Consider the following 18,188-nt stretch of genomic DNA (forward strand, 5'->3'; position numbering starts at 1 on the left):
AAAAATGCACCATTATAATCAAAGAATTACAAACATAATTGCATTTGCGATCACTTGAGCAATGAGTTCTCCCGCTAATTGTTGCGTTTTGGAACATTCGAGTTTATAGCCTACTTCCATGTGCGCATTCAAGCGCTTATAATGTGAAGAAATAAACTATCAACACTTTTTAAGCTAAACGTTCTGATCTGTTGTCAGCCTCATTGCGTAAATTAGTTTTTTATGCTAGTGGTTGTAGCCAAGTTATACATCTAACGTTTGATTTAAATGAGCGTATTTGATCTGTTTCGTGGTACCTGGAGGGCCGAAGGTGATATACCTTCCCACTTGGCTAGCTAACTATAATGAACACAAATATAAACTGAACATGTAAAGTCTTGGGCCAGTGTTTCATGTGCTGAAATAATAGATCTTACAAACTTTACATATGAAAAAGATTTTTTCAAATTTTGAGCACAAATCTGTTAGTGAGCATTTCTCCTTTGCCAATCTAATCCATCCATCTGACAGGTGTGGCATATCAACAAAACTGATTAGAAGGACGATCTTTACACAGGTGCACCTTGTGCTGGGGGACATTAAAAGGCCTAAAATGTGCAGTTTTGTCAACACATGCCACCGATGTCTAAACTATTGAGGGAGAATGCTATTGGGATGCTGACTGCAAACATGTCCACCAGAGCTGTTAATGAATGTTAATTTCTCTACCAGAAGTCATTTTAGAGAATTTGGCAGGATGTCCAGTACATCAAGGAAGTTGGTTGTCCTCACCAGGGTCTTGACCTGACTGCAGTTCGGGGTGGTAACCGACTTCAGTGGGCAAATGCTCAATTTCGATGGCCACTGTCACGCTGGAGAAGTGTACTCTTCATGGTTTCAACTGTACCGGGCAGATGGCAGACAGCATCATATTGGCCAGCGGTTTCCAGGTGTCAACTTTCTTAACCAAATTCCCCATGATGCCGTTATGGTATGGCAGGCATAAGCTACGGACAACTAACACAATTCCATTTGACCTATGGCAATTTGAATGCAGAAATACCGTGATGAGATCCTGAGGCCCGTTGTCGTGCCATTCATTCGCCGCCATCGCATGTTTCAGCATGATAATGTCACAAGGATCTGAACACAATTTCTGGAAGATGAAAATGTCCCAGTTCTTCCATGTCCTGCATACTCACCAGACATGTCACCCATTGAGCATATTTAGGATGCTCTGGATCGACATGCACGACAGCGTGTTCCAGTTCCAGCCAATATCCAGAAACCTCGCATAGCCATTGAAGAGGAGTGGGACAACATTCCACCGGCCACAATCAACAGCCTGATCAACTCTATGCAAAGGAGATGTGTTGTGCTGAATGAGGCAAATGGTGGTCACCAGATACTGATTGGTTTTCTGATCCAGGCCCTTAACTTTTTTTTAAGGTAGCTGTGATCAACATATGCATATATGCAGGAGGAAAATGGCGCCGTAGAGAGAACACGGTGTTTCAGCGAGCTCTCGTGGCATTCGTAAATTTATATTTTTACATTAATCTCCTAGCTTGAAAAAGTGGTAGAATTGGCTAAATAAGTTACCATATAATGAGTCTTGACGGCTATTTCGCAAAAATCTCCGACAACATGCCCAACAGAACTACTAAGAAGTCGACCAAAACCACCACCCCCGTGGATGTGCATGAGGAGCTAGCTAACGTTAGCGAGGCTAGCACCATTGCAGATCCAGGCACAATGGACCTGGTGATTCAAAAGATGACTGATAACATTACTAAAGTGATCGATGCTAAGATAAGAACGGTCTTGGAAGCAATAGCAGGCCATTCAGCTGAACTACAGAGGGTTGTGGAACGTGTTGTTGAGGCGGAAGGAAGAATTGATGCAGTGGAAACTTCAACTACATCTATGGACGCTAAGATAAAAGCACTTGAGAAACAGGTGCGCGAAATGGCGGAGCACATTGACGACTTGGATAATCGAGGACGCAGATGCAATATTCGTGTTGTGGGACTCCCGGGAAATTCTGAAGGGACACGTTCAGTAAAATTCTTTGAGGAATGGATCCCTGGCTACCTACAAATGGACACTAAGGCTGGTCGTGTGAAGCTGGATAGAGCCCATCGCTCTCAAGCACCGATACCCGGTCCCAATCAGCGCCCACGGCCGGTGGTTATAAAGTTCCACAACTTCACCGACAAGCAGCGCGTCATGGAGTGTTTTTCTCATCATTTACATCCAGAAGTAGAGGGGTAGCAATTCTGGTGAAAAATAACTTACCACTTAAGGTCTTGAATTGTGTGAAAGATAAATTTGGTCGCTTTGTTATAATTAATGGTACTTTACAAGGGCAGAACATTTCCATAATGAATATTTACATCCCCTCTGCTCACCCCCCTGATTTCCTCACTAAGGTATTTCTAGACTTTTCAGAATTAAACTCGGACACTGCAGTGGTTGGAGGAGATTTTAACTGCTTGTTGAACCCCCTTATTGATAAGTTTCCCAGCGGTATAGCTTCACTCTCTCCTCAAGCTAAGTCACTTAAAGCTATTTGTGATGATCTGGGGTATGCGGATGTCTGGAGAGCTTCTCATCCCTCCAACAGAGAGTTCACTTTTTTCTCTGCACCTCATGGATGTCAGACTAGAATAGATTACAAAGTACGTCTTTGCAGTCTGTTTTATCCGCTAGGATAGGAAGCATAGTCATATCTGATCATGCTGAGGTGATCCTGGACATAAAACTCAACGGTCAAGACATTAGAGGTTGAATTACAACCATTCTTAAAGACCATACATTCACATCATATTTTATTACAGAGTTTAAAGCATTTTTCTCAATTAACTCTCAATCAACAGATAACCCCTCGCTCCTTTGGGAGACCTGTAAAGCATATGCCAGGGGTCTGATTATGTCATACACAGCTACTAAGAGATGGAAAAAGCATGAAAAGCAAAAAATGTTAGAGGGTGAATTAGGAACTAAAGAGGACTACATTAAAACTCCCACTCCTGCCCTATTAAAGGAAATATCAGTCATTAGATCAACGTTAGACTCTCTCCTAACACAGGACGCTGAAAAGAAAATGAGATTTGTCAGGCAAAAGCTATATGAACATGGCGATAAGCCAGGAAAGTACTTGGCATACCTAGCTAAAAAGAGAGCTGACTCTCAGTCAATTGCTACTATTACTGATTCTGATGGTAATCATTTATATGAACATAAATTGATAAGTGACTCATTTAAGAAATTTTATACAAACCTTTATGCCTCAGAACTGCCAAAGGATGCACCCAAATTAATGGAGAACTTCTTTTGTAAGATTGAGCTCCCTAGTATCTCCGAAGAACAGAGGTCTCTCCTTAATGCCTGTATTACCAAGGAAGAGATAATGTTCGCAATTAAGAATCTGCAAAATGGTAAGGCCCCAGGACCAGACGGGTTTTGTAGTGAGTTCTATAAAGAGTTCCATGGCCTGATCCTTGAGCCACTGCGTGATATGTTTAACCACTCATTTTCAAATGACCAACTCCCTCAAACGCTGAGAGAAGCCAACATTTCACTTATTCTCAAAAAGGGAAAATGTCTAGAGTCTTGTTCCTCGTACAGACCAATTTCCCTTCTGAATGTGGATAGAAAATTGCTTTCTAAAATTCTAGCCACAAGATTAGAGGACTCACTGCCACTAATTGTGAAAGGAGACCAAACTGGCTTCATTAAGGGCCGTAAGTCATGCAACAATGTCAGGCGGCTTCTTAATGTAATTCAAGCTTACCAACAAAGTGCTGTGGATGGTCTTGTGCTCTCCCTAGATGCTGAGAAAGCATTTGATCGTGTGGAGTGGTCTTACCTATTTGCTCTAAATAAATTTGGTCTGGGTGACAACTTTATAAAATGGATGATGTCCTGATATTCATCTCTAGTCCCGAGACTTCAATTACGGCTCTTATTAATATTATTGAATTATTCAGCGAATTCTCAGGCTACAAGATTAACCTAACTAAGTCAGAGGCTATGCCACTTGGTAGCCTACACTCTGTACCTAATACTTCTCCCCCCTTCCCTTTTAAATGGTCTCCCTCAGGTTTCATGTATCTGGGTATATTTGTAACTCCTAAATTCCAGCAAATGTACAAAGCCAATTTTGTTCCCTTGTTTGATACAATAAGACAGGATCTGGAGCGCTGGAACTCTCCCGATTTCTTGGTTGGGTAGAATATCCCTCTTGAAAATGAACATTTTACCTAGACTACTTTACCCAATCCAAATGGTCCCAGTACTACTCTCCAATAAGGTAATAAAGGATGTAAATGGATGGCTAAGTTCCTTTATATGGAGTAAACGCAAGCCAAGACTTAAGATGGCAATATTGCAGCTGCCAAGTTCTATGGGCGGCTTGGACCTGCCCAATATCAGGTTCTATCAATGGTGTGCCCACCTTTGTTATATTTCTGACTGGATCACAAATGATGACTCCTCTATCTGGTTAGACATTGAGACTTCTCTTTCAAAATACCCCTTACAGGATCTTTTATTTTTCAGAAGTTTCAAGTCTGTAGAAGATCACTGCAATAATCCCGTTACACTTAACACACTCAAAGTATGGAGGTCAGTTCAACGCTTCCTGGGAAGGTCCAAACTAACCTCTGCTCTTACCCCAATTCTTAACAACCCAGATTTCAGTCCAGGATTGCTGGATGCTGGCTTTAACTTTTGGCTTAATAAGAGCATACGCAGGCTAAATGACTTATTTGCTGATAAGATTTTGTTGTCATTTGAGCAGATGGTCGAGAAATATTGACTCCCAAAGCAGGACTTTTTCCGCTTCCTACAAGTAAGACATTATATTCTGAAGAGCACCACCTTAATTGGTAACCCTGATGTGTCTGTTATTGAAAGAATGCTTTTTTTCCCACAAAGGAAAATGTCTGTAAGTCTGTTTTATGATACTTTAAGGTCCTTTTCTGCTGTCAACACACAGAGGGTGAAACAAGTGTGGGAGAAAGAATTGTCTGTTACTATTGACGAAGAGATGTGGGAGGACATTTGGAGATATGCAAAAACAATATCTATATGTAATCGTACTAGAGCAATCCAATTAAGAATAATACACAGATTGCATATATCCCCAAATCGCAGACATGCTTTTAGCCCCACTTCCTCTTCCCCTCAGTGTCTTAAATGCAAAACTGATACAGGCACCCTAACACATTGTTTATGGTCATGTACCAAAATACAAAGATTACTGGTCTGGTGTTCTGCAAGAAATTGAAAAGATCCTAGGTGTTGATCTAGAATTGGACCCAGTTTCTTTACTGTTAGGTCTCCCTAGTAGGCATGTTACTTCTGTGGGTAAAAGGAGGCTTTACAACATCCTTACCTTCGCAGCGAGGAAAAACATCCTTTTACAGTGGATTAGTGATAAGGTTCCTTCTATTAAAGATTGGCATAAGATACTATTTGAATGGGTGCCTCTGGAATATCTGACATGTACATTGCATTCTAAAACAGACCAGTTCTACAAAGTATGGGAACCTTATCTAAATGACCTAGAACCTGAGGTATCAGCTATTATGCTGCAAGGATTCTCGTAGAATGGCGGGGATATATGTATTTCAGAACTATACTGTACGTTCCATGTGTGGAACCTAACCTCTTGGTTTAAACTGAGCTTTTTTGTTTAATTTCTGTTTGTAAGTTTGTTTAAAATGTATGTATTGAGAGACGCAATGATGGTGATGGGGTGAGAGAAGCACAGAGCGGGAAGAGGAAAATGGTGTACGTATGTATGGGTGTGTATGTGTGTGTGTGTGTGCGTACGCGTATATGTGTGTATATGCATGAGTGTATGTATATGTATGGGTGTATGTATATGTGTGTATATGTATATATATATATATATATGTGTGTATATGTATATATATGTATGTATATATATATATATATACACGTATATATGTATATATATACATATGTATGTATATATATACATACATATATATATATATGTATATATATACATACATGTATATGTATATATATATATACATACATATATATGTATATATATATACATACATGTATATGTATATATATATACATACATGTATATGTGTATATATATATATACACATACATATATATGTATATATATATACATATATATGTATATATTCATATATATATATGTATATATACATACATATATATGTATACATATATGTATATATATATACGTAAATATGTATATACATACATATATATGTATGTATATGTATACACGTGTAGATATGTGTAAGTGGGTGCTGTTTTTCTTGTTTTTTTTTTCTGTGTGCTTTGTCTCTGTTGTATCTCTTAATATGGGTGAAAATTGTGAAATTCCAATAAAAATACTGTTACAAACATATGCATATCTGTATTTCCAGTTGTGAAATCCATTGATCAGTACTAATCATTTTTTTCAATTTACTGATTTCCTTTACTGATTTTCTTATATAACTCAGTAAAACCTTTGAAATTGTTGCATTTTATATTATTGTTCAGTGTAGATTGCTAATAACATGAATGGCACTGCATAACCCCTGTTAATAATCTGTCTTGAAGCCAATTAAACCAGCACCCTAACTAGTTGAGATGACTAGCTATATGTTTAGCAAGCTATTTAATGATAAGTATTTTATTGGTTTGTCTTCTACCACAAAATAAGTATTTCGTGCTAGAAGATTTTGACCAGAAGGTGGGGCTAAAGGGTAGGTTGTGATGTAGCTGTGTCCCCCCAAAACAAGCAAAATGCTATTACTTCCTTGTACAAGCATAACTGCTTAGATGCAAAATAACATATCCTTAAAGTTTCTCCTTGCTCACTTCTCCTAATCTTGCTCAGAGACCACTTCTTTGATGGCATGACACATGATGAAGATGAAAAGTAGGATGGAATGTACTTTGATGGTTCTTAAGGTGGCGGTGGCCAGCAGGACCCGTTTGATGATCAGTGGGGGTTTGGGTTCAGCTTGGGCCCAAACTGAGTGATGATCCAGGAGTCTGAGGTATTTGGCCAGGTTTTCAAAGAGATGTAAGAGTTCTTCTCACCGCTAGGCTGATTCGATGGCCAGTTTTGACCAGGACAGTTGGGTAGGAGCACTCAGCCATCCTTGGCCTGGTCACTGGCCTTTTTTCTTTGGCATGACAAGGTGTTTGTATGATGGCAAAAACACAACACAACCCTCGGACATACCAATACAAAGTTGATATTGACAGGGCAGTGCTGATTCTAATGTGTAGTGTGAATGAAATTCCCTGGTTAAAAAAATATATGGTTATAGATGAGCCATGCCATTACTACTGGTTTAGGTATTTAACTGAGGCAGATTCCATAGTTGTTGACTGATGCTTGCCAATTGCCATAACCAACTGAGCATCATCTCTGTAATAGACTGGTCTAATAACATTTATTGTAATTACTGTTTAATGTTGTAACACTGTATTAATTTCTGTGACCTCTCCCTCATGCCAGGTGTTCCCAGTATTGAGGTGCCCTCTCCCCAGGTCAGGCCGGAGAGAGGTGGCGGAGGGTCCAGTGGAAACTCCTTGAGGGACTTCATGTTGAAAGGGGCCGACTGGGCCACCCTCAGGACCATCGGGACCTTCATCTGGTGACCCATGTTTCCCCCAACACACCCTTTGATCGCTGGACACGTTTTTCTAAGGTATAAGGGGGGGGGGGGGGGGGGGGGGGGGGGGGGGGTCTTGCCCAGTCATCATTCTCAAATTACAGCATTATACATTCTTGCATATATACTTTCTTCAATCTCTTCTCTTCAGTAATCATGTCCTTTGATTCTTTCTTTTCTCTGGTTCAATGATATTTGGAGAGAAGGGTTACAAAGGCGTCAAGAGGTCAAGAGCAGGGGCCAAAAGTGTACAGAGGTATGGGCATGGAATTGTCAAATGGCCAAGTTATTTAGATTTAGACGTAAGGTCCTGTAAGTGCTTCAGGGTTGGGTTCAAATATAACTCCTCATATTAGCAAATAGCAAACTTTGCAACGCTCCAGTTTGATAAAGATGTTGTAACAAAGGTAGATAGTCTTGTTCTTTGTTGGATTTCCATAATCATTTCCCAAACACCATCTCCTCAGATCTGGACTCGCAAGTCTCCGCTTGAGGGCTGGATCAGATTCTAGCTCCACCTGCTCGGTCTCCCACTCAGCCAAAAACAAGCTCTTTCTTCCGAAGTTGTGAAGCCTGAGGCACAGTTCACCTCAAAATGATAGACAGTAGAAATTAGTCTACTTATTTTTGAAAGTTGTATCTTGGTCCACAATAAAGTGCTCCCTGTTTTTCCCCAAGATGTTCAACATGGAGAAACTCAAATATATGTCCCAAATGACACCCAATTCCCTATATAGTGCACTACATTTGACCAGAGCCATTCACTACATAGGGGATAGGTGCCTTATTATGGCAGATCATATTTAGGACTGCAATCGTATTAATTTGCATACAATTGTGTCAAATCATAGGTCTGTATGTGAAAATAACCTGAAGCTGAGAACTGTACATGGTCACGGTTTAGGTCAAAGTTGGCAGCCATGTATTTATCACTGAATATGGGGGAGAACTGTATATTATGTGATACGTAAAATACCTTATCAACCTCCAACAGAACTTTGTGCAACGGACTTACCAGTATTTTAAGCAAATGTTTTCCCCAGGTGGCAAAACACATTTTTGGACATGCACAAATTCTTTGGATGCTGGAGATATACCTATTGATTTGGAGCTCGGAAGATGGTCATCATTTTTAGACATTATTTCACTGTATTGTGGCACATGGCAGTAAAGTAATGTTTAGGGTTGGTTGTATATTCGGTAAGGATTTAATGAAGCCTGTTTATATTGCCTCGATCTATGGGCAGGCTGGATCAACTTAGCCTGGTTCCAGATCTGATGGTGCTCTTGCCAATGCCATTGAGTTGGCATGATGGTGCAACAGACTGGCACTCAGGCTAGAACCAACTTTGATGACCAAAAAACCTGAGTATTTATGTATTGTAAAACATATAGCATGGCAGTGTGATTCTTAATCGACCACTGATAAGCTAGGCAGGAAACGGTATGGACTAAACTTAAGTCAAGTAACCCTTTTGTGAATAGCAAGTTTGTTTGCAGAAAGAGCTCAGCTTAAATCAGGCACCAGCAAATTCTCAATGTATATATATATATATTTTGAAAGTCCTTTTCAGATTCTGCAATGTGAATTTATGACTGAACAATAGAGGTGTGATAGTGTTTTATGAAATTGTGATGCTTTGAATATGAAAAACAACCTGTCGAGGGCCCTGGTCAAAATTTGTGCACTATATAAGGAATAGGGTGCCATTTGGGATGAAGTCACACTCACAAGAGGAACTCTGTACCCCTTTTGCCTCAATAAGTATCACACTAAGAAGCTTTTGATGCCATTTCTATGAACTAAGATGAAGTACAAAAGAAGTAGGCTACTTCTCGCAACAATTAAATGGTCTGTCCAGAAAACAAGTGTAACGCCTACGTTTTTGCTGCTGCACGAGGACAAACTGAAGTAATTTTGAAGATTGTTGACCAGCCCTGCACTAAAGCATTGCTACATGTACTCTAAAATATGGGTTAACTTTCATGTGATCTTCATGATTGCCAGATACTTCTGTAGGTGTGGTGTTAATGGCCTGTGTAGCAACAGTCCAAGGCTTCTGATTTTAAAATGTACTTCATGTCATACTTATTTCTTGAGATGCAATAGAGAGAGCATGGATATCTTATCATAATTGAGCTAAACGCTTACCTCTGGCCTCATCTGTTCTAATACACTGCTCAAAAATAATAAAGGGAACACTAAAATAACACATCCTAGATCTGAATGAATGAAATATTCTTATTAAATACTTTTTTCTTTACATAGTTGAATGTGCTGACAACAAAATCACACAAAAATTATCAATGGAAATCAAATTGATCAACCCATGGAGGTCAAGGATTTGGAGTCACACTCAAAATTAAAGTGGAAAACCACACTACAGGCTGATCCAACTTTGATGTAATGTCCTTAAAACAAGTCAAAATGAGGCTCAGTAGTGTGTGTGGCCTCCACGTGCCTGTATGACCTCCCTACAACGCCTGGGCATGCTCCTGATGAGGTGGCGGATGGTCTCCTGAGGGATCTCCTCCCAGACCTGGACTAAAGCATCCGCCAACTCCTGGACAGTCTGTGGTGCAACGTGGCGTTGGTGGATGGAGCAAGACATGATGTCCCAGATGTGCTCAATTAGATTCAGGTCTGGGGAATTGGCGGGCCAGTTCATAGCATCAATGCCTTCCTCTTGCAGGAACTGCTGACACACTCCAGCCACATGAGGTCTAGCATTGTCTTGCATCAGGAGGAACCCAGGGCCAACCGCACCAGCATATGGTCTCACAAGGGGTCTGAGGATCTCATCTCGGTACCTAATGGCAGTCAGGCTACCTCTGGCGAGCACATGGAGGGCTGTGCGGCCCCCCAAAGAAATGCCACCCCACACCATGACTGACCCACCGCCAAACCGGTTATGCTGGAGGATGTTGCAGGCAGCAGAACGTTCTCCACGGCATCTCCAGACTCTGTCACGTCTGTCACATGTGCTCAGTGTGAACCTGCTTTCATCTGTGAAGAGCACAGGGCGCCAGTGGCGAATTTGCCAATCTTGGTGTTCTCTGGCAAATGCCAAACGTCCTGCACGGTGTTGGGCTGTAAGCACAACCCCCACCTGTGGACGTCGGGCCCTCATACCACCCTCATGGAGTCTGTTTCTGATCGTTTGAGCAGACACATGCACATTTGTGGCCTGCTGGAGGTCATTCTGCAGGGCTCTGGCAGTGCTCCTCCTGCTCCACCTTGCACAAAGGCGGAGGTAGTGGTCCTGCTGCTGGGTTGTTGCCCTACTACGGCCTCCTCCACGTCTCCTGATGTACTGGCCTGTCTCCTGGTAGCGCCTCCATGCTCTGGACACTACGCTGACAGACACAGCAAACCTTGCCACAGCTCGCATTGATGTGCCATCCTGGATGAGCTGCACTACCTGAGCCACTTGTGTGGATTGTAGACTCCGTCTCATGCTACCACTAGAGTGAAAGCACCGCAAGCATTCAAAAGTGACCAAAACATCAGCCAGGAAACATAGGAACTGAGAAGTGGTCTGTGGTCACCACCTGCAGAACCACTCCTTTATTGGGGGTGTCTTGCTAATTACCTATAATTTCCACCTGTTGTCTATTCCATTTGCACAACAGCATGTGGACTTTATTGTCAATCAATGTTGCTTCTTAAGTAGACAGTTTGATTTCACAGAAGTGTGATTGACTTGGGTTACATTGTGTTGTTTAAGTGTTCCCTTTATTTTTTTGAGCTGTGTATATATATTGTCAGAGACTAAACTGTTTTAAGAAATAAACATGAATGAAATGTATCGGCAGTTTGTTTTTGACCTCATTCTCACTTGCTTGGCTACTGTAGTGTCTATTGTCCTACTGGAGGCAGTTTATCTAACATGGTTGTAGACTGTTGTTCCAAACATACAGTAGTTGCTCGTTTGTCCTACTCCCCGTGACATACTTATTGCGTTAATAGAGGGGTCATACAGGACGGACAAGCTGAGTTACCTGGACAGAGCCTCTGCAAACAGATAGTTTAACCACCGATGACCACTTTAGTTGTAAGTATTTTGGGTTTGACGCAGGACTACCAGGACGAGACAATCGGATATCTAAGAGGGTAATATTGATAGAGAACAATTGGGAGACTTAGAAAAAGAAACAATTGATTTAGTTAGTACAGATGGGTAGAAAGGATGGAGGGACTGAAGAGACGGGTGAGGAATACGCTGTTAAGACCTTTGCTACGTTTGTCCTTATGGTGAGTACTTTATCCCAAAATGTATTTCTTTCTCAAGGGTTGTTAATGTTTTATGCATTCTTACATCTCCTAGGAATTTGTTTATTCTGTGTTTGAAAGTGCTTGGGAGCAAAAACTACCTCACCACAATGTTGAGCATAATCGAAATGCTCTACAGAGTAGCTGTTACCGAAAGAATCCATTGACCCTTTATTTTTATTGAACCTTTATTTAACTTGGCAAGTCAGTGAAAGATTTGTTTTGACATGGTAGTCGAGACTTGAGAGTTGGAGTGCGATCCAGAAACATTCAACTGAACAGAGCAACCCTGGGTTCAAATGGAATGTTCTCGATTAGAAAGTACTTTACTCTTCCATCACCTCCATTGCAAGTCTCTACATGCTGCTTTTAGTTCTCGCCAACCTTGTTGCAATCTCCGTCTTTTTCTCTTCCATCTTCATTCCCTTATCAGTGTGCTTTCTATCGAAGACGTTTATCTAGCATGCATGTTGACTGTACTAACTTGACCGTGGAACATTGCTCTCCCCCATGCCTCTCCCGCCCTTTCTCCTCTATCCCCATTCCGTCCCTCTCTCTTTCTCTCCCTCAGATGTTTGGCTGTGCGGTAATAGCCCAGACGAAGTTGACTCTGGGGACCAAGGGTCAATATTGCCTTTTCAGTGGGTGTCAGGTACCTCTGGTAAGTGTAAAACAGAGATAATCCAAATAGTCAAAGCAGTGTGAATGTTATAATTTGTAACTCTCATGGAATCCTACTGTCGTAGCCCGATCAAACTTTTCGTATTTATGCTGCAATGGTGTTGTAACAGAGAGCTCTATTAACAGTACAGAGTCATATATAGTACATATATATACAGCTTTTGAGCAATCTGTACATCATTCCATTTACACTCCATTTAATGATACTGTTGTTTACAACAGTATGAACCATAGAGCTGGCAACCGGCATTAATGAGATGTCATACAGGGGTCGTTTCACAAATAGAGTATATTTTGGGTAGTATAAACGATTCACCTAATTTTAACATTGCCATAAAGAGCACATGTTCAACTTAATAAAACACTATATTTTACCATCTCAAGGGGCAAAGAATAAAATGGATATAGTAAGTGACATTAAAGTAACAGGGTTGAGTTTTTCATCTTAAATCAGCCATGAATCCCCTTGTGACAGGGGGAATGGAAGCTTGTTGTGTGCAGCAGGGAGAGGGGCAGTTGAATGCAAGCTTAACAATTGTTGTATTTTTAAAACACTTCTAGCTATGGGTAACGGGGTTGACATGTTATTCTTGGCATGCTCAGTTTCCCATCACAAAACCTCAGAAAATGGCTAAAAAAGAGTAGAACCAGCTCACCTGCTTTACCAGAGATATGACTATGTTCAATGTTTCTTTTATAAAAAATAATTAACTCAATATGAGAGTTCATTTCATGAAACACGATTGACCTTAAAATGAGGGACCGCCGTAAATGACGTCACATGAAATAAATGATCTTCAGAAATGACTGTCAAAGCAAGTCCATCACTTTTGCATGCCTTCTCAAACAGCTACAACCGTATAACCATTAGCACATCAAGTATTCTCTGGAGTTGGGCTCGGGGATGGAACAACTGTTGACCACCTGAGTTTGTGGTTGTTTGTAGGGAGAGTGTGTATGTTTCCCACATCTGTGGCTAAGGGGTAATGGTGTTAGAGACAGTATAGGATAAATCACAAAAAGTATTTTTGTTGTTGTCATGCCAATCCTGTTTAAGGGTAACAATCCTTTGTATGAAGTGCCTACTTTATTACGCATATAAGTTCATTGTGGAATTCAATTTTAAAATTATGCACAGTACCAGTCAAAAGTTTGGACACCTAATAATTCAAGGTTTTTATTTATTTGTACTATTTTCTACAATGTAGAATAATAGAGAAGACATCAAAACTATGAAATAACACATATGAAATCATGTGGTAACCAAAAAAGTGTTAAACAAATCAACATATTTGAGATTCTTCAAAGTTTCTTCAAAACTTTTCCTTGATGACAGCTTTGCACACTTGGCATTCTCACAACCAGATTCTTGAGGTAGTCACCTGAAATGCAGTTCAATTATCAGGTGTGCCTTGTTAATTTAATTTGTGGAATTTCTTCCCTTAATGTGTTTGAGCCAATCAGTTGTGTTGTGACAAGGTAGGGGTGGTATACAGAAGATAGCCCTATTTGCTAAAATACCAAGTCCATATTATGGCAAGAACAGCTCAAAAAAGTAAAGAGAAACGACAGTCCATTACTTGAAGACATGAAGGTCACTCAATGCGGAAAGTTTCAAGAACTTCGTAAGTTTCTTCATGTGCAGTCGCAAAACCCATCAATAAGCTATTGTATAGCTTCTGTCCCGCTCCTCGCCCCTACCTGGGCTCGAACCAGGTATCCTCTGCACACATAGACAACAGCCATCCTCGAAGCATCGTTACCCATCGCTCCACAAGGGGAACAACTAATTCAAGGTCTCAGAGCGAGTGACGTCACCGATTGAAACGCTATTAGCGCGCACCCCGCTAACTAGCTAGCCATATCACATCGGTTACATTATGATAAAACTGGCTCTCATGAGGACCGCCATAGTCAAGGAATACCCAGAGTTACCTTTGCTGCAGAGGATAAGTTCATTAGAGGTACCAGCCTCAGAAATTGCAGCCCAAATAAATGCTTCACAAAGTTCAAGTGTTCAGAGGAGACTGCGTGAATCAGGCCTTCATGGTCGAATTTCTGCAAAGAAACCACTACTGAAGGACACCAATAAGAATAGACTTGCTTGGGCCAAGAACCATGAGCAATGGACATTAGACCAGTGGAAATCTGTCCTTTTGGTCAGATGAGTCCAAATTTGAGATATTTTGTTCCAACCGCCGTGTCTTTGTGAGACGCAGATTAGGTGAACGGATGATCTCCGCATGTGTAGTTCCCACCGTGAAGCATGGAGGTGGTGTGGGGGTGCTTTGCTGGTGACACTGTCTATTTAGAATTCAAGGCACACTTAACCAGCATGGCTACTACAGCATTCTGCAGCAATACGCCATCCCATCTGGTTTGTGCTTAGTGGGAATGTCATTTGTTTTTCAACAGGACAATGCCCCACCACACCTCCAGGCTGTATAAGGGCTATTTGAGGAGAGTGATGGAGTGCTGCATCAGATTACTTGGCCTCCACAATCACCTGACCTCAACTCAATTGAAATGGTTTGGGATGAGTTGAACCGCAGAGTGACGGACAAGCAGCCAACAAGTGCTCAGCATATGTGGGAACACTTTCAAGACTTGGAAAAGCATTCCAATTAAGCTGGTTGAGAGAATGCCAAGAGTGTGCAAAGCTGTCATCAAGACAAAGGGTGGCTACTTTGAAGAATATATTTTGATTTGTTTAAACTCTATGGGACCGGTGTCCTTATACCGGAACGGTTAAGCTAACGTGTGCAAATGTGATTAGCATGACTGTTGGAAGTAACAACTTTCCAGGACAACCCACCCTGCCCAGCCATCTAGATATGTGAAAGTTAGTGTATAAGCTAATGATCCATCATGTATGACATTCCTGTGAGTGTGTAAACTTACATTTTGTATTACCATATCATTGTTGTATGTTCTCTATAGTTATGTACTTTAAAATGTATCAATTGACCAATTCGGAACATTTGGGCAAACTTGATACAAAATATTGTCCAGTATTGCAATCTGATACTTTGCACACACACTGCTGCCATCTAGTGGCCAAAATCTAAATTATGCCTAAACTGCAATATTATATTATGGCCTTTCTCTTGCATTTCAAGGATGAAAAATATGAAAACGCATTTTTTTTGTTACCCCCAGGGTAACCCCAATGTCCCCCCCCCCCTTTGAGACTACCTAGTCTCATATAACCATGTACAGAAATCAACGTTAGACATCTGGAACCATTCACATATAGGTGGTATAGTCATCATCCTCTGGGTCAGATGGGCAAGCAAGAGGGTTGGGGTCAACGCCAGTGGCATCATAGTATCATAGTATTCATCATATGAGGCAGGTAAAGCCAATACTACTAAACCAGGCATGGTCTTCTTCACTGCCCATTTACCAAGACAACAAAAAATCAAAACACTCATAGAATACAACATTCCACAGGCCTGGTCCGTCTCTGCCATTGGACTACTCATTGAACCAAACAACTCTCTCATGGATTTGGGTTTAGACAAAATTAACACCGTAGTCCCGTTTGGGGACACTTCTCTACCTAAGTCTCGAACAAACTTTACCCACGTGTTGACAGGGCCGGCTTCACCCACACAAACATGTAGTGAGGAAAGAGCCAACACAGTCAACCACTATTCGTAATAGAACTATGGTTTGGAGGCTATGATGCTGCCCTCTGCTTTGTGAAGGTTGCTGTGTATGGGTAACACCATGGCAGATGAGGCTGCTAAATTGCCTAATTTAGCAGCCTCACCTGCCATGGTGTTACCCATACTCACAAAATCTTTCCTGCCCAGTGTGAGCAGCAACCTTAACAAAGCAGAGGGCAGCATCATAGCCTCCAAACCATAGTTATATTACGAATAGGACTTCCACAAGCATTGTGAAAAACCCTACTCCTCCAGACACCACACCAGGAGAGACAAACCCCTATCGCATAAGCAGAATCATAGAAAATTGGTCAGCGAAAAGCTCCAAGTCAGAATCAGGCAGTGCAGTGTCAGAGAGGTCAGGCCCAGCCTTCATTGACGTGGAACCCACTGTCTCTGTATTGCCTTTGGTTGAATCTGTCACGGTGCCCCGTGATTTTGTTTTAATCAGGTTCTATGTAATGTGGACTGAGTGACTTATCTGTATGGTAGTGTAGAAAACCCCAGTTCTATCCCCGTATACAGGTAATAGAACGTAACAGGATGATATACCCAACCCAGTTCTATTTTCTATAACCCCTCTTCTTTAGTTTCACTACATTTATTCACGAACCACGCTCCTGTAAATGGTTCCACATATGTGTGGTAAATAACCATAATTGGTTTCAATTGTATTTTAACTTCAGTACGGGGGTCTCCCTGTCTCCTCTCTTGTGGATGTCATGGAAGAGTAAACTCACAACATGTCTTTCCCAACACGCAATTCGCAAATGTGTCCCTTCTGGTACTAGTCTTAAAGACTTGTTGTCTATACCAGTCTAGATTTATTTCAGTACATAGAAATTCTTGACATTGACTAGCATATATCCATTCAATGTTATCAAATACACAACTCATACAACAATTGTCCCACACCAAATCTATAATCCCACCAATTATACATATATCAAAACAAAACCAGTGTCTTCCCTCAGGTAAGAACACCATACATAAAACCAGTGTCTTCCCTCAGGTAAGAACACCATACATAAAACCAGTGTCTTCCCTCAGGTAAGAACACCATACATAAAACCAGCGTATTCCCTCAGGTAAGAACACCATACATAAAACCAGCGTATTCCCTCAGGTAAGAACACCATACATAAAACCAGCGTATTCCCTCAGGTAAGAACACCATACATAAAACCAGTGTCTTCCCTCAGGTAAGAACACCATACATAAAACCAGCGTATTCCCTCAGGTAAGAACACCATACATAAAACCAGCGTATTCCCTCAGGTAAGAACACCATACATAAAACCAGCGTATTCCCTCAGGTAAGAACACCATACATAAAACCAGCGTATTCCCTCAGGTAAGAACACCATACATAAAACCAGTGTCTTCCCTCAGGTAAGAACACCATACATAAAACCAGCGTATTCCCTCAGGTAAGAACACCATACATAAAACCAGTGTCTTCCCTCAGGTAAGAACACCATACATAAAACCAGTGTCTTCCCTCAGGTAAGAACACCATACATAAAACCAGTGTCTTCCCTCAGGTAAGAACACCATACATAAAACCAGTGTATTCCCTCAGGTAAGAACACCATACATAAAACCAGTGTATTCCCTCAGGTAAGAACACCATACATAAAACCAGTGTCTTCCCTCAGGTAAGAACACCATACATAAAACCAGTGTCTTCCCTCAGGTAAGAACACCATACATAAAACCAGTGTATTCCCTCAGGTAAGAACACCATACATAAAACCAGTGTATTCCCTCAGGTAAGAACACCATACATAAAACCAGCGTATTCCCTCAGGTAAGAACACCATACATAAAACCAGTGTATTCCCTCAGGTAAGAACACCATACATAAAACCAGCGTATTCCCTCAGGTAAGAA

At 41.1% G+C, this 18,188-nt stretch overlaps 1 pseudogene; it reads left to right on the forward strand.

The window, feature by feature from the left end:
- The first annotated feature begins 1,626 nt into the window (after positions 1–1,626).
- LOC139391966 (uncharacterized) lies at positions 1,627–8,247 on the forward strand (annotated as a pseudogene).
- Positions 8,248–18,188: the final 9,941 nt, after the last annotated feature.

This window comes from Oncorhynchus clarkii, chromosome 32 (assembly GCF_045791955.1).
Source record: "Oncorhynchus clarkii lewisi isolate Uvic-CL-2024 chromosome 32, UVic_Ocla_1.0, whole genome shotgun sequence".
Lineage (NCBI taxonomy): Eukaryota > Metazoa > Chordata > Actinopteri > Salmoniformes > Salmonidae > Oncorhynchus > Oncorhynchus clarkii.